Source organism: Gymnoscopelus microlampas (genome assembly GCF_963454915.1).
Source record: "Gymnoscopelus microlampas genome assembly, chromosome: 20".
NCBI lineage: Eukaryota > Metazoa > Chordata > Actinopteri > Myctophiformes > Myctophidae > Gymnoscopelus > Gymnoscopelus microlampas.
In genome coordinates this window covers 20705646-20724195 of record NC_139957.1, presented here as the reverse complement: position 1 = coordinate 20724195, position 18550 = coordinate 20705646, and the positions used below count along the sequence as shown (strand labels likewise).

Genomic DNA, 18550 nt, shown 5'->3' with positions numbered 1-18550 from the left:
TTACTCTGCTTTTGTGTTGCTTCTTTCCAATGTGTCAGGTAGTTTTCCTTTTGCTGTTTTATAATTTTGTTTGGTCCGATGGGTTTTCTATCTCGTGGCTCTGTTTGTGTTTGTGCCCGGAGTTCCATGGCCAGCTGGCTGAGGGGGCATCTCTCTAGAGTTTCGCTGTGTGTGAGTGCTTTGTTATGGAGTGCATTTAGGTCGCTTTCTTTTAGGTGGTTGTAGAACTTAAGTGCTCTCTTTTTTATTTTGATTATGAGTGGGTATCGTCCTAGTTCTGCCCTGCATGCATTATTTGGTGTTTTTCGCTGGGTACGGAGAATGGATTTGCAGAATTCTGTGTGTAGGGTCTCGGTTTGGTGTTTATCCCATTTTTCAAGGTCATGGTTTGCTAATGGTCCCCAGATCTCACAACCATAGAGGGAAATTGGTTCTATCACAGAGTCCAGTATTTTAAGCCAGGTTTTAATTGGGATGTCTATTTTGATGTTTCTTTTGATAGCATAGAATGCCCTTCTTGCCTTGTCTCTCAGGTCCTTTACAGCTTGGTTGTAGTTCCCTGTGCTGCTGATGTTTAGGCCAAGGTAGGTATAGTTTTTTGTTTGTTCTAGTGGGATCGTATTTAGGAAAAATTGATGGTTTTGGCGGCTGGATCTTTTTTGAAATATCATGATTTTAGTCTTAGTTAGGTTCACTGTCAGGGCCCATGTCTGCGAGAATTTGTGTAGGAGATCAAGTTGCTGCTGTAGTCCTTCCTTGGTTGGAGACAGCAGCAGCAGGTCATCTGCGAAAAGTAAGCATTTGATTTCTGTGTTTGCCAAGGGGATGCCTGGAGCTGTAGACTGTTCTAACGTTTTTGCTAACTCGTTGATATATATGTTGAAGAGTGTTGGACTCAGGCTGCATCCCTGTCTAACTCCTCGGCTTTGGGGGAAAAAGTCTGTGTGCTTTTCGCCTATTTTAACTGCGCATTTGTTGTTTGTGTACATTGATTTTATGATGTCATAGGTTTTCCCCCCTATGCCACTTTCCAATAGTTTGTACATCAGACCCTCATGCCAAATTGAATCGAATGCTTTTTTGAAGTCGACAAAGCAGGAGAATAATTTGCTTTTGTTTTTGTTTATTTGGTTGTCAATTAGGGTGTTTAGAGTGTAAATGTGGTCTGTTGTGCGATATTTTGGTAGAAAGCCAATTTGTGATTTGCTCAGGACATTGCTTTCTGCGAGGAAGTTTAGGATTCTGTGGTTGAGGATCATGCAGAGGATCTTTCCGAGGTTGCTGTTTACACAGATCCCACGGTAGTTATTTGGGTCATATTTGTCTCCACTTTTGTGGAGTGGCGTTATCAGCCCTTGATTCCATGTGCTAGGGAAGATCCCAGAGCTGAGCACTATATTTAGGAGTTTTAGTATGGCCATTTGGAATTTGAGGTCGGTGAATTTTATCATTTCATTTAGAATACCGTCTGCCCCACAGGCCTTCTTGGTTTTAAGTGTTTTTATTTTGTCTTGTAGTTCTTTTAGGTTGATTTGGGAATCTAGTGGATTCTGGTAGTCTTTTACGGCTGACTCTAGGTTTTGTAGTTTATCTTTTATTTGTTTTTGTTCTTTGTTCTTCTCGATTGGGCCAAAGAGGCTAGAAAAATGATTCACCCATATATCTCCATTTTGGATGGGTAGTTCGTCCTGTTTTAGCTTATTAAGTCTGTTCCAGTTTTCCCAGAAGCTGTTTGTCTGTATGGAATCTTCGATATCTTGCAGTTGGTTTCTAACATGTTGATTTCTTTTTTCTCTTACTGTGTTTTTGTATTGTTTCAGTGTTTCCCCATATTGGAGACGTATGTTGTGGTTGTCTGGGTCTCTGTGTTTTTGGTTTGATAGTTTCCTTAATTTTTTCCTGAGATTATTGCAGTCATTATCGTACCATTTGTCATTCTCAACGTTTTTTCTGGCTTTCCTGTTTGATACTTTTAAGTTTGCTAGTGAGGCTGTTAGTTCAAATATATGATTGAGGCCTTCTACTGCCCTGTTTACACTTTCACTGTTTTCTTCAAAGGTTTTTTCTAGGAAATGATCCAGTTGTGATTGGACTTGTTTTTGCCTAATAGCATTTTGGAAAGCTTCTGCGCTATGTTCATTCCATTTGTAACGTTTTCTTATAGTATGTAGTTTGTTTGGCGTTTGTTCTTTGTGTCTGTGTGTTGATCTGTTTAGATAGGCTGTGATTCTGTTGTGGTCTGACAGGGGTGTTTGCGGGCTGACTGTGAAGGCTCTGAGCGATGCTAGGTTTATGTCCGTGATAAAGTAATCTACCGAGCTGTTTCCCTGGGATGAGCTGTATGTATATCTACCGAAGGAGTCCCCTCGGAGTCTACCGTTAACAATGTACAGACCCAGTGAGCGACAGAGCTGTAGCAGTTGTGACCCATGTTTGTTCGTTGTTTTGTCGTGATTGTATCTCGGGGGACATGTTGGGGAGCTGATGTTTCCCCCTCCTGGTAGGTGTTTGTTTCCCTGTGTGTTGAGGGTGTCAGGCCCTTGTCCTGTTCTGGCATTTAGGTCTCCACAAATTACAATGTGACCGTGTGCCTGGAAACGGCTGATATCCTCTTCTAGTGTGGGGAAAAAGTCCTCTGTATAGTAAGGGGATTCAATTGGGGGGATGTAGGTGGCACACAGGTAGACATTTTTTTCGGTTGTGGTAAGTTCCTTGTTTATTTCTAGCCAGATGGAAGATGTTCCAGTTTTGACTAGCTTAATGGCGTGGACTAGTTCTGATTTGTACCATATTAGCATACCTCCAGAGTCCCTTCCCTGGGTGACTCCTGCTAGCTTTGTAGATGGTACCACAAGTTCTCTGTAGCCAGTAGGACAGCCAGTGGGGCTGTCCCCTCTGTGCCATGTTTCTTGTAGAACAATGATGTCTATGTTTGCAATCTCTTTGGCAAAGTCTGGGGTTCTGCTTTTGATGCCAAGGGCAGTTGACCTCAAACCTTGTATATTCCAGGATGATATAGTGAGTGCTTTGTACTCCATTGTTCACATTGTTGTTACATTCCAGGGGTTCTGCCCTGGGCCCATGCTGTGTAGAAATCCCTGAACATCTGCTCTATGCTGTGTGTGCTGGGGATGGCTCTGGTCACCGCCTGTGCATATGTGTATGGTTGGAGAGGGAGGGGGAGAGTGGGCGGTGGTGAGGCTGATGTAGGAGTGTATGGAATGGACATCAGTGGTGTGGGTGCGCTGTGTGTGGGATGAGGTCTGGGTGGAGCAGTGAAGATAGGCATCAGGGGTGTGGGTGGGCCGCTTTGTTGTGTGGCATGGGGTCTGGATGGAGCGGAGGGGTGTCTAAGAGAGGGTCTGCTAGGTTGATAAGGGTGGTGACGCCTAGTAGAGTGTCCTCTGTGTGCAGTGCGGTGTCCTCTGGGTGTAGGATGTTGTCCACGCTGGTTGCGTTTGTAGGGTGTTGTGTCTGTAGGATGGTTGCGGTCGAGTGCAATGTCCTTCAGGCTCTTTGCAAAAGTTGGAATGTCAGCCTTGCGGATGTGTACCTGGTCGTGTAGGCTTCCCTTGTCCAGGGTTGGGTGTTCTGCAAAGTGGACCTTATTCTTCCTTGCACAGATTCTGGAAGTCTGTGTGTTGATTGCGTTGATGTAGTCGTATTCGACGTCGCCTCTGTGTAGCAGTGCCGAGATGACTACTTCTGCGTTGGGAAATGTTGAGGTGGCTTTTTCTATCATTCCCTTGGTGGACGTAACCATCTCGTGGTCTTCCTGAAACCATATGTCGTTTGTGCCGGTGTGGATTATTATGTGGCTGGGGGAGCCCAGCCGGTCCCTTGTCAATAGCTCCATTGCACGTGCTGTGTTTCGACATCTGATGTGTTCAACTCTGTGCTTTGGGAAGAGTTTTTTTGCATCAATGTACTTCCCATTTGAGTCAGTCAGGAGTACAATTTCTGGGTTTTGTGGCTGGCTGTTTCCTGGAGGTGTGGCAGTGGGGGAGGGTTGGGGTGAGTCCTCTTGAGTTGGGGTGAGAACGATCTCTTGGGAGAGTGCTTGGCTTTGACGTCCCGCTGATTGGTCAAGGTTATCTGCTATTTCTCCCTGCTGATAGCTGGTTGGAGTTGCTTCCCTTTCAAGCCTTTCTATCTCTCTCCTGAGTGCCCCTATTTCCTTTTCCTGTCTTTCTCTTAGCATTTCTAGCTCCTTTCCCATGTCTTCCTTTAGCTGTCTTATCTCCTTTCCCATATGTTCTTGTAGCTGTACCAACTCCTGTTTGAGTTCCAACTCACTGTCTTGGAACCTTTTCACCTTTGCTTTAAGCTCACTCTCTTCCTGTTCCTTTCTGTTACTGGCCCTGGGAGCTGTCTGTTCTTGCCTGTACTCTGATAACTGTTGTTCCATCTGTACCTGTCTATATTCTAAGCTGTGGAATTGTTCGGCCAACTTGTTAAGCAGGTTTGGCTCTATGGTGTGACCTTTTGTGGTACTGGTTTGTGGGGGTGGGGGTGGGCTCTCTACTGTGGCTGGATGTGTGGGTGTGGCTATGTGTGTACTGTTTGGAGTGCCATTTTTTTGTGCCATCTCTCTGATTTTGGTGAAGTCATTTTCTATGGGTGTTCTGTTCCCCTGGATTGTTACTTTTCCAGAGTTGAAAAAGTTTACAGTGGTGGTTCCGTCCTCTGAGTGCATTTTAAGGCTACATCCCTCAGGCAAATGTGCCTTTTTTATCTCTGTGTAGTGTTCTTGTGTGGCTTCAATCCATGCCTGAGGTCTATGTGTGAAAAAGATTAGGTTTGTTATAACCTTCTTTGCGGTACAGTCTGCGTAAAGTGTCTCTCTGTTATTTTTCAGGAATTCAGTCTTGTAAATATCCTTTTCTTTAATGGATTTTGCTTGGGTTGGGTATTCAATTGCAATTGGTGTTGTGTGTGTGTGTGCTGTAGCTAGTGTCTCAGTTACCATGGTTGCCATTTTTCAGGTTCACACCTTGCTCACCTAGCTTCACGCCTATCTACCTGGCCCCTGTCTAACACCCCTCCCCCGATACCTTCCTTTGTTATGCTACTACTGCACTGCACTACTGCACTACTACTACTACACTGCTACTGCTACTAGTATATGTGTTTAAATGTTTAAATGTTTAAACTGTTCCCATGCAGTTTACTATGATTTCTACAGTATTCTATTTTACTACAATCTTACTACAGTCTTTCTACACTTCTGTGTCTCTAGACTAGAGTTCTGCAATGTATCTCCAAACTGCAGGCGTACTTACTCAAGTTCTTTGTGTCTTTTCTGGTAAAGAGCGAGTTTTAACTCCAAATGTTTTGTTGAGTGGTAAAAATGTTGTTTTATTCCTTATTGTCTTGTCCTTGTTGTCCTTGGTAGATCCTTGGTAGATCCTTTTTGGTCTTTGTGAAAAGTGTTAAAAGTATTTCACAAAAGTCTTTAAAAAGTATTCCAGTATCCAAGGCTCAGGAGCTCACAAAAAACACAACCTTCCACCTCGACAATCAACAACACACACACACACACACACACACACACACACACACACACACACACACGCGCACACACAGCCGACAGGTCTGGCACAAATGCAGTACACAAACAGAAGGCTTTGACAGGTCTGCCTCTTTGACTGCAATACAAATTACATGAAACGAATAAGAGCAGGAGGTCCTGTACAGAAACCAAAGCATTTTGATTCTGAGCAGCGGGATGTGTTTCTTTCATCATGTACCTGCTGCATCATTATGAATTGCAAAGCAAAGCAGCAGAAATAAATTAGTCTGGTAGTGTAATTATCCACCTTGATATACTGTTATGCTCTGATTAGAGCACGCAGATATATATCATTTTAAATCTTGTCAGCGGGATTCATTGCTGCTGCTATCTGCTGCTAAGGTACCCCCACACGCGCACACACGCATGCACGCACGCACACACACACAAAAACAACGTATTCAGTCACATACAAGCTCACTTTCTCTGATACTCGCGAGTTGAACGCGTACTGTACAAATAAGTTATTTCCATAGTACAATGCTGGGTGATTCCTCAGGCAAGATGTAATGAACTCAAAACACTGATGTGGATTATACGGACTGTAACTCCCAGACATCATCGCACATACTGGCATCCACAGTGTTCAGTATTTATTATACTGCGCTGTTCACTTTTCTACAACTACTGCAGCCACGTTTGTGACTCCTGCCAATTTCACCCTATAGCAGCGCTACTCAACCCGCGGCCCGCGTCTTGGCGGCCCCTTGTGGTCAAACCAAAAAATATATATATATTTAAAAAATAATAATAATAATTTAAGCACAGGATAAAAAATATACATTTCCGTTCAAATATATGGGTTGCTAATTTTTTTTTCAAAAACAAACATCAATTGTTACAGGTATAATGCATAGTTTTCTATGCATTTCGGGTTTTTGGGGGGGTTTGACCCCCATTTTTTTTCGGCCGCGCGGCTTTGCCGCGCGCCCAGGATAGGTGTCCCTTATTTCAATCTCTGGGAGTTGGCAACCCTAACCTTGCCATACCTTGGCTTTTGCTGAACTGACGCCACTGGACATACACACAAAATAAACAGGTCCAGTGAAAAGAATATGATGTCAAAATGTACATTTTCTTATAACAATAACAATGTGTATATAACAATTAGCAATTAGCTTGCGGCCCCTTGGACTTTTGGTATTTTGCTGAGTGGCCCCTGAGCCATCTTAAGTTGAGTAGCCCTGCCCTATAGCTAAGTTCAAGTTGTGGCAGTCGGGCGGGCAGATATGCCCATATATGGATTGAACATTTGCAATGCAACATGTTGTCAACGAAATAACCCAGCAACGGCAGGCAGGCAGGCTTATAGAGGGAATCAGTGAGAGCAAGGAATGAGGGAGAGGGAGGGAGAGTCGGAGAGGGAGAGAGGCCGGGGGAGCAGGAGAGAGAGAAAGAGAAGCAGAGAGAGCCTAATTCGCCCAAAGCATACACGTTGTTCACATCGTTCTAAATACCAAAGTCAGGCAACCTCACCAGGATGGACAAATACCAGGGGATCAGCCTGAGCTCACAAGCCAAGGTTCAGACCCACGATGGTGACACTAAAGAGCTTGAGATCCTCACAGGCGTCCCCTGCAGGACACCCTTTGATATGACTGAGGCCTGGGTGAGGTCTAATCATTGGAACCGAAGCCACCAGGGAGTTGTCTATGGAAGTAGTGAGCTCCTGCATGGAGCAGGACTTACCTGGGAAGAAGAGAAGCTCGGTCTTGTCTGGGTCCAGCTTGAGGTGGTGAGAAGACATCCACTATGAGATGTCGGCCAGACAAACAGTATAGCGATGCGCTCTTCACACCTGAGTGGCAGACGGGGTTGTGTGTGTGTTAGTGTTTGTGTCCCACAAAATCTCTCCCTGCATAAGTTGTTCAGTCTCAAACTTGCCATGTTTGACTCATATAACCCAGAGGTGTGCGTGCAGAGCCGAATGGCAATTCGGGCAGACTAGATAGGGTTAAAGAAATCACGAATATCTGTATCTGTCGGCCGGCCCGCAGGTCAAGAGGCAATAATTATCTGTGTGTTCAGGAGATTGTATGCGTTGGCTTCCCTGACTGGCCAACCCAAACTCTCCGCTTCACAGATTGGCATCACGTCCCTGATTGGCTAACCCAACAAGTCAGCTTAATTTATTGGCCGAGCTTTGCATAACAATTGTGTCCCATATCAGTGTAAATGGAACATTTGTAGACCTGGCATCCTATAGTGTGTATAGTTTCAATGTACAGATTATATATTTTTTGACATTATACTGTTTAGACTGATGATAGGTTCTTGGTTTACCTATGATCCTAAATTACTACTTCCATGCATTGGCTAATGTTTGCCTTGCTTACTGTAAATCGCTCTGGATTAAGAGCATCTGCTAAATGCCTACAGTGTAAATTATATAAATGTCACATTCTGTCACCAGTGTAGGTAGTATATGCCAAAACACTGGAATCAAACTCAGTCCGTTGATGCAAAAGCAAGTGTTTTTATTCACCTTCTTTCAGAAAGTCCAGGGAAAACAATATATTACTGGTCCAATTGGCACTAGGTCTGCTCTCTACTGCAGCCCTTCATTGACTGCCTAATACGTGGTTGGCACCCTTCTTTTAAAGGCTAAGCCCCTCCCACTGGATCATACCAATCTTAAATTGACTCCTCAAGTTACACACAAACCAGTTATTTCTCCAATTCACATTTAACACATTTAAAGTGTCATCACATTACAACGGTTTCCCACAATCTTGCTACCATAATTGACAGCCACAGTCATGGAGTGTACACGAGTGTATCGCCTCAATGGCCAAGCAGACACATGGCCCAACTAACTCCACATTTTCCCCCAAAATTCCTCAATATTCTGCCTGTCAAACCAGCTGCTTCGCATCCCATCACTGTACTTGCAGGATGTACAATTAATATCAAACGCATTATGCTCCAATACTTATGCAAATCACTTCGCCAACACAAAATTCACGTCCGGGTCTTTCTTTTCACCAGCCAATCACCTTTCACGTTGCCACGTCCGTTGCCACGTCGCGCTGACGTACGCTAAACAAGCGCTGCCGTGCGCACTATGCGAACGAGCCCAAAGGCGTGCAAAAACAAGCCGACCATTGCTTAGACACAAAGTCAGACCTGGCAACGCAGCCTACGCCAATCATGTGTGAGAGATCTACAAGCTATGGGGTAGAGACGCCGTGTGCCATGCACCGTATCTTTGCAACAACGAAAGCGCTCACTCTCATTGGTCCTGTCACGCTAAGAGCAGTTTCCAGACAATGGCATCGCAGAGAGCTTGCTGTAGTGTTTACATCTATCTATGGCTGGAGCCATCAGTCAGTCGCAGCGACGAACGCCTTGCGCGTCTACACAAAACTTTACCACACCAAACTGTGCACGCAGCCATGGGACCAAAAAAAAAAAAAACCTGGCCCAACGCACATGCAACGCTACGCGACTTCGTGTGGCTCGCGCAGCTGCTGCAGCAGCAGCAACAACAGGTAATTACTTTGTTATTTCTTTCACTTGCTAAGACATTACTTCAACGTGTGTGTGTGTGTGTGTGTGTGTGTGTGTGTGTGTGTGTGTGTGTGCGCTCTCATTATTAAAAGACGCCTCCACCTCACCATTCGTGTGTCCACACGCACTGTTGTCACAAACACACACAAACAGCGCCCATCTCCACACACATTCCTGTGTGTGTGTGTGTGTGTGTGTGTGTGTGTGTGTGTGTGTGTGTGTGTGTGTGTGTACGCGCGCGCGCACACACACGCATCGCAAAAACACACGGCCGCCACTTTCACCAGATTGTACAGGGTCACACATTTCCATAACACCCTCCACCCAAACCGAAACATCACTACAATACACGACGCCTCCGTTGGTAGGTGTGTGTGCGTGTGTGTGTGTGTGTGTGTGTGTGTGCGCGCGCACACGCAAATAACTTCAACGTGTGTGTGTGTGCAGCACTGTGCGTGTTCTGATCATTAAAAGACGCGTCCAACTCACCATTCCTGTGTCCACATGCACTGTTGTGCAAACACACAAAAACAGCCGCCATTTCCACACACATTCCTGTGTGTGTGTGTGTGTGTGTGTGTGTGTGTGTGTGTACGCGCGCGCACACACGCGCCTCACAAAAACACACCGCCATTTTGACCTGATTCTACAGGGTCACACATTCCCCTATAACACCCGCCACCAACACCGAAACATCTTATCTTATCACTCAAACAGAGAGCGTCTCCTTTCAAACCCCAATGGTTCTAATCAGCCCCCCGCCCACAGGAGTGGCCCAATTCTCTCACAACTTGCTACAAAAATCCCTCATGAAAAACTATATAATCTCCTACCTTTCATTTTCAACCTTCACATGTGTCTCCTTCTCTAATAATCAAAAAGTGCTATATATTTCATCTCGCAATTTACTTCCGGATGGTTCGTTTTGCACTTTTTTTGCCACATCGGTCACGGGAAAGAAATAAGCGCTGCCGTGGTCTATGGAAACGAGCCCAAAAGTGCACCCAAATAAGCCCAAAATCGCTTATACAAACAGTCAGACATGGCAACGCAGCCTACGCCAATCCAGAGTGTAGAAAAGAGAGTAATGACACGCTTTGATCTCGCCTCAAAGCGGCCTCCTATGGGCTATAGTTCCAAACATTGGAACTATGTCATTGAGATAGACAGAGCACTTCAGACAGCGCACTTCCGCATTCCATTCTTACAATGGGAGTCGACGCTAGTGTCAGAACTCTCTTTATGGCTCTGCGCCAATCATGCGTGAGAGATCTACAAGCTATGGGGCAGAGACGCCACCGTATCTTAGCAACAACTACAGCGCTCACTCTCATTGGTCGTGTCACGCTAAGAGCAGTCTCCAGACAATGGCATCGCAGACAGCTTGCTGTTACTGCTGTAGCCATCACAGTTAGTCCCAGCGACGACGGACAGGGCGCTGTGATAGCTGCCATGTCGCTAACGCTAACGTGGTTGTCATGCCTGCAGCGGCTGTGCAATCACTTTGTCAACAATGCACGTTCGTGTGGTGAATGTCAATATTGCTGCTCAGTTAGTCCATTGTAGATGGTGTATGTTTGTGTGTGTCTTCTGGAGAACTATGTAGCTCCACAGCAACTACAGTAACTAACGTAATGGCAGGACCGCCCCGTGCAACGCATGTTAGGCTGCATTATGGTCATGTAGTAATTTGACTCCGTTCCACAAGTACATATTGTGAAAATAGCCGATCTACAAGCTCAAAACGCCTCACGTTGAGAGGCTTTGTAAGCTTGTACATCGGCTATTTTCTACATGACTGCCTCTTTCTTACATTCTTTGACAATGTGGCCCATGTTTTCATAGTATAGTTTGTTGACTACTTTTGTTGCAGAAATGCTCATTTCCTTTACTTTCCTTTTTTTATTGTCTCCGCCAGGCCGAAAGGCATGGCGCAAGACTATGTTTCACCCCCTGTCCGTCCGTCTGTGATAGCTAATCTCTCACATCGTTGACTTGATCGCAGCAAAATAACAGCCCGATGAGTCAGTGAGAGCTGGATAAACGAGGTAAAATGTGTCAAAAGGAGTCTGTACGGCTGTCGATAAATGAACACATGACGTCGGTGGGAGAGGAGATATTGTGTCTTTTGGACAAACAGCTGCGTCGTGCTGATGTTTGTTGTGTGAAGCAGCTTAATGTCAGAGTGTTTGTGTTGGAGCGTCTCAGTGCGGCTGCAGAGTTCATGTGCAACCTCTTCCAGAGAGAGACAGAGACACTAGAAACTCTGCTGGGGGAAAAAAACACTGCTGGGCATTGACTTTCATATGGACATTGATCTACACACTGCAGGTACATCTGCTACACACACAACATCAAACTACACACTGCAGGTATGATGCAGCGTTTGCATTACAGCCAGCATGCCAGCGTAGTTCCCATATGGTTTCAAGGTGGGCTAAACCATATGGACCCCATGTCAGCAATGTCAGCGGCATCCACTTCAGTCCCAACTGCGATGCCCATGCAGGCTATAAGTAGCTTCTACCTGGCCCTTAGGTGGGCCCCAACTACCCATGTTTATGTGGGACCAAGGCGGGTCCTACCTGGGTTTGCCCATGCAGGCTTTAACTGGGTTCTACCTGGGCCCTAGGTGTACCCTAACCAACCACAGTGCAGTGCCCATCGCTCCAATTGTTGTGACGTCAGGGCTCTCAATACTGCACATTGGTGGAGGAGGAGGGGCCGCAGGGCGACCGCACACATCGCTGAACCAATGGTAGCCCACGGATGTTTCCTCTGGGGATTTACAATCTGCCCCTCTATGCCACATATCATCCGCACTACAAGGTCTTCACTGACCGAGCCACGGCCCCACTGACCCTCATGACGCTACGCCACTTATATGAGTTGCCAAGTGGCCGCGGGCGCTACGTGGGCGTGGCCGCGGGCTAGACGCGAGCCCCCGCGTAGCGGGGGCGAGCTTCTAGTTACTTCAATACACAACGTCTCCGTTGGTAGGTGTGTGACACACGCACGTCGCAAACACACACACACACAGCGGCCACTTTAACCAGACTGTACAGGGTCCCACATTTCTGTATAACACCCGCCACCGAAAAAATGTATGATGACTCATTGTATTATTATTTGCTTATTCGATAATGATTATACATGCCCCATGATTATTATAAGATCATATATCTTAATCAAATATTATAATCATATGATATAATTAATCATCATAACTTATTAATACTCATAATAAAATAACAATATTAAATAACAATATATTGCCCATTTCCCCCCAGCCATTTCGCCATTTAGATATGTATATATATATATATAGAGAGAGATACACAGAGATAGAGATAGAGAGATAGACAGATAGATAGATAGATAGATAAATAGATAGATAGATAGATAGATATCCAGTAAAGTGCAGTACTTGAGCACATGTAGTTATTTACTCACCTCTGTAATTTAATTCATGACTCCCAGGATCCATTCTCTTTTGGACTCCTCTTAGGACATGCTTATGTGTCCTACAGACTACGATAGGCTACTTTACAGGTCACACTTGGACCATTGATAGGCAGGAGTAGCCAGCTTTAGCTTTGTAAAAGGTGTGAATGGCCCAGCCAATGTATCACTTCAGTAACGTCACTGGCGGCCGCCGGCTGTGTCTATTGTTGTCGGAGCAGAATTCATTTTCCTGGCAAATCTTCACTGACCGGGCCATGGCCCCACTAGCCCTCATGACGCTACGCCAGTGATCGGCGCTGCCAAGTGGTCTCTACGTGGACGTGGGCGCTACGTGGGCGTGGACGCGGCGTGGACGCTACGTGGGCGTGGACGCGGCGTGGACGCTAGATGTGAGGCCGGCGAAGCCGGCCGAACTTCTAGTAATAATAATTCATAATAATAATTACAATACCCAATTTACTCAGACCCACAGTTGGTATGATTCAGGAATGGATGGACTGAGCATGCTCACTACAAACAGACAGGCACTATATACTGTAAGGCAGCCTGCAGCTACACTCGTCTTTTGTCAGTGCCCAGAACCAGGAAGCATGGTGGTAAGAGAAAGAAAGAAACAGTCAAACATTTGCCAAAAACGTTCCCTGCAACTTAAAAATAAAGAACAATTTTAACCTTTAACCCTGTGTTGTGAACTCATTTATGTTGTGTTAAAGTGTTAAAGGAACAATAATACAGGAAACCTACTAAAAGCTGTTAAATGGAGTTTAGTGTGTGCACCCACCAAACTATCCTAGCATGCTACCTGGCCATTGTGTATATGATGTATTGTGTAGTGTTGATGTGGTGTCAGTGGCAGGGTGAACTGCCACAAATACTTTTTTAGTATTATACTGTATAGACTGATGATAGGTTCTTGCCTGGTTTACCTATGATCCTAGATTACTACTTCCATGCATTTGATACATTGGCTGAGCTTTACCTTGCTTACTGTAAATCGCTCTGGATTGAGAGTGCCTGCTAAATGCCTACAGTGTAAATTAAATAATATAATATAATATATAATCTAAGGATGTAATATTTAATAATATACATACTTCTATACATACATACTGTACATGCATACAGTGGTCACCTATTCACATACGCACCGGAGTCTCTGAAAGGTACCCACCATAACCCACCATAACCTTAGGTTGTGAAAGGTTGGGGGTGTGGCTATGCCTTGGGGGTGTGTTTTAAGTTTTTCATTTTAGGTGGACAGTAGGTGGCAGAAGAGAGCAGAGGAAAGCAATTACTCTACTTGCAGTTTATTTCTTAAAAGCAGAAGTCATTAGAGAACTTATGAATGCAGACAATTTATCATTGAATTAATAAAACAAACTTATGTACTAGAGTATTTCCAATTTCCAGTAGTTTTACTTTATTTTATACATAGGCTATTTGAAAATAGCTGATCTACAAGCTCACAATTTTCACAATGCTATTTTGAAACATTTTACACAACAGTGTATTTTCAAACATTTTACAGTGGTGTAAAGTAATTACATTTACTCAAGTACTGTACATAAGTAAAGATTTTAGGTATTTTTACTTTACTAGATTATTTCCAATTTCCAGTACATTTATTTCTACTCCACTATACATCTCAGAGGCAAATATTGTTCTTTTACTCCACTACAATTATTTGAAAACTTTAGTTGTTACTTTGTAGATTTTGATTATTACAAAACATACATTAACCACTTCAGCCTTATATAAACGTTGGCTATTTAAAAATAGCCATGTGATGCGTTGTGAGCTTATAGATCTGCTATTTTCAAAGGATTTTTATATATTTTGATAACCTGTGAAACGGGACATTCTACATGTATTTTTATGTGGTATATGTGGTGGCTTTTACTTTAAGTAAAATATCTGAGTACTTCTTCCACCACTGAAGAACAACAATTAAAGAACAGAGGATAAGCCAGTGTTTTTCTCATTCTTTTTTTTCTCTCTCTCAGTCATAGGAGACAGCTGTTGCGACCAGTGTTGCCAGAGTTTGCGAGAGAAATAAGCAAACAGGTCTATGAAAACAAGCCCAAAAGAGATTGATTATTATAGGCCACATGAGCACATTAAACCTATATGCACCTCAAGTTCTCAAATAAAAAGCAGCCAGCTTCTACCAATATTTACAAGCAACTTTACAGAAAAACAGGTTGCTTATAATAAGCAAACATGGCAACGCTGGTCGCGACCCCTTCCTTTCATTCAGTGAGAGAGGATCATGGTTAACATATGCTAATAGACAGTCAGTGGCTTCAAGCTTGGCCATTGTTGTCACAAAACAAGTTTGGCCACCTTCACACACAGTTAGGTAGGCTACAGTCAGCAGGGAGAGGGGGTTGGGGGAGAATTTAGCTTTTTTTTAAATCATGTTCTCAGTGGTGGAAAAAATGCTCACATTAGCTCAAGCACCCCTCTCTCTCTCTGTCTTCAGTATTAACTGGGTATCAACTGCCTTTTAAGGTCAACCCTAAATGCTTAAGTAAGAGTCCCTCTTGTGGTTAAAGCTGATGTCCAGAGATTTTGCGGCCCGGGTTTAAATCCCATGCTATGAGCTTGCAAATTCCATGCGGAATGTCCAGTTTTTGTTACCACAATATAAAAATACTCTGTTACAAGTAAAAGGCCTGTGTTAAAAATGTTACTGAGTAAAACTACAAAGTACTGGCATCAAAATATTTTCAAACATTTTACACAACAGTGTATTTTCAAACATTTTACTGTGGTGTAAAGTAACACATTACATTACACAAGTACTGTACATAAGTAAAGATTTTAGGTTTTTTTTTTTCTTTACTGGAGTATTTCCCTCTCTCTCTCTCTTTCTCTCTACTTGTTATGCAGAAAGTCCTCTTTCACACGTTATGTCAAAATGTAAAATAGCAGATCTACAAGCTCACAACGTGTAGCTTAGTTCTGCTATTTTTAAATAGACAACTTTATATAAGGTTAATGGTTAATGTATGTTTTGTAATAATAATCAAAATCTACAAAGTAACTAAAGTTTTCAAACACTTGCACATTGTGTGTGTGTGTGTGTGTGTGTGTGTGTGTGTGTGTGTGTGTGTGTGTGTGTGTGTGTGTGTGTGTGTGTGTGTCTGACAGTGTGTGGGCACAGACAGACAGACAGTAGGGGGAGGTAGGTAGCAGGTAGCAAAACCGGTTATGTTAATGATATACTGTGTAGCCTACACTACAGTATTCCAAATAAGCTGAGGAACTCTGCTATCATGCTATCAGGTTCCCCTCCCCCCTACAGCACCTCTGTTCCCAGCACACCGTGGAACCACACGTTACTGCCGGACCCCCGGCAGTAACTCTGAGGACCCTCTAGGGGTCTCGGACCTCCTGTCGAAGACCCCTGATTTAACTCTCTCTCTCTCTCTCTCTCTCTCTCCTGTCGAAGACCCCTGATTTAACTCTCTCTCTCTCTCTCTCTCTCTCTCTCTCTCTCTCTCTCTCTCTCTCTCTCTCTCTCTCGAAATCCGCGGGCTAATAAGTGTCAATTTGGGGGTCCTTCACATGAAAAAGTTTGAGAACCACTGCTCTGATCTCCTCTCCTCTCTCCCCCCCTTGCACTTTGGCTAATTAATATTGACTGTTGTAAGTGAAAAGGTTAAGAAATGTTCAAAAAGTTTACTGTTTCAGTTTTTGAGAGGCTGCAGCCAGCGTGTGCAGTTCAGATTTATGTTGTTCCTGTAAGGATAATTATTGTTCCAATTCCAAATATGGAATCTGTAGCAGCAAAATACTTAAAAAGATAAAAACTGTTTTCTATTGTTCAATTAAATTGGATTCAGTTCTAAAAGGCTAAAAACTGTACATGTCTTTTTTTTTTAGGGGGGGGCACGGGGAAAGTAATATAAAGTAACATGTAATATATTACTCTTGATTCCAAGTAATAAGTTATATAATATTATTACTTTTCAAAGGAGTAATAAGTAATAGGTAACATATTACTCTCCTAAGTAATATAGCCCAACACTGATTATAAAACATATACATTAACCACTTTAGCCCTATATTATACCATGGCCATTAGAAAATAGACGATCTACAAGCTCGTAGATCGGCTACTTTCAAACATTTCAGTACTTTTACTTTTGGTACTTTAAGTATATTTTGATGCCAATACTTTGTACTTTTACTCAAGTAACATTTTGAACACAGGCCTTACTTACTTTTTAAAAATACATTTTGATACCAAGCGCCACCTCGTGGCTGGACGGCCACACTACACTTTCTAATTATTTCAATGGGAGGCGCTAAGAATCTGTGGGCGTCAACTTTGAAAGGTACCTAAAGAAACCTTTGAAAACCTCTGATGTCCAATAGGTGGCCGTTTGAAGATCGTGCATGAATGAACAGGTGACCACTGTACTGTACATACATACAGTGCGTATGTACGTACGTATGCACGTCAGTACAGTACAATCGTACATACATACATATCTGTACATACGTACATAAATGAATTCGAATATCATTCATTCACTTGGCCGAAGCAACTGGCAGAAATACTTGTTGTGGGGGGAATCCGCAAGGACAGAGAAATGGAGGGAAATTTATCATCTTGTGGTGCCCCTGACTCCCCAGACCTGCGCCCACACACACACACACAAGACCTGCCTGAGGCCTTGTAAAAGCCTAGATATCTCCCCATGCTGTAGGATGTTTAACTTTAACCTTGAATTCCCCTTTGAATTCGATTCGTTTCCCCAAACAGGTGCAGACTTGAATCTGGATGATCGCATGTGTTGTTATTGTACCACCTAAGTTTGTTTACTGATCTTATGCTTTCTCTCTCTTTATCTCTCTCTCTTTGTGTGTGTGTGTGTGTGTGTGTGTGTGTGTGTGTGTGTGTGTGTGTGTGTGTGTGTGTGTGTGTGTGTGTGTGTGTGTGTGTTCATGAATATGCAAACGCAAATGTTTGTACGTGTGTGTGTGTGTGTGTTCATGAATTTGCAAACACAAATGTGTGTGTGTGTGTGTGTGCGTGTGTGCATATCTATTTCCAGGCTATGGTATAGGCCTACCCCAGGGCTCTCCTCTAACCCGTAATGTGTCAGAGTTTGTGAGCCGCTACAAGTCTGATGGCTTCATGGACATGCTACATGACAAGTGGTATAAAGTGGTGCCCTGCGGGAAGAGAGTGTTCGCCGTGACTGAGGTAAGTGTTTCTGTGAGTGTGTGTGTGTGTGTAGGAAGCAATCAGCTACGGTAGCACTATAAAAGACCTTCCCTGTGGGAAGCAGCCAAAATTGGCTGCCAGTTTAAACTCATATACGCACACATAAACACAGTCACACACGGTGAGACCACATTATACACACACACACACACACACACACACACACACACACACAGATCTGCAGGTCTAATTGGCAATCTAGACCAAAGCTACAGGGATGTAGTAGCTGTCTTGAGTTATGTGAGGGCTGAGTCGTGATACACTGTGAAATCCTCTGTGTTAATTCAACTCAGAGTGTACAAAACTAAAGGTTCGGGCCGAACATCTGGAGTTTTTTTGTGCCTTTTTTTGACTGCCTTCCAAAGTTTGCGGGCCCTGGGTAGACAACCAGGCCTGGCGGAGATCTGCGCTCTGAAGAGGACCGTTCTCGTTAAGGCAATCAATTCTACATGGTTCAGCCCTTCAGTAACTGTTGTCTGCCTTCAATTTAATATTGCATCAATACAAATGATGTATTGCCAGACTGTCTCTCTCTCTCCATCTCTCTCTCCCCATCTCTCTGTCTCTCAAACACACACACACGCGTGTGCACACGCGAAGTGAGGCCGCTGCTCCGCATATTGTCATTGAGCTTTTTCTTTTTGAGCTGGACGCGAACGGAAATAAAAGCCTGTGTACCGAGGCTATCATTGAGCAGATGTGCCGTTACCCTCCGTCTTTTCCAGTCACTTTCATATGCGATGCAAACGTCGAAGCGAGTGTTC

At 43.9% G+C, this 18550-nt stretch overlaps 1 pseudogene across 1 annotated transcript in view; it reads left to right on the top strand.

Moving 5' to 3' along the window:
• The window catches only part of LOC311036039 (glutamate receptor ionotropic, NMDA 3B-like), a 68249-nt pseudogene that overhangs the window by 37967 nt on the left and 11732 nt on the right, over positions 1-18550 (top strand). The window contains exon 8 of the transcript in view: positions 17614-17765. The product of the transcript in view is annotated as a glutamate receptor ionotropic, NMDA 3B-like (transcript). The remainder of the gene's footprint in view (positions 1-17613; positions 17766-18550) is intronic.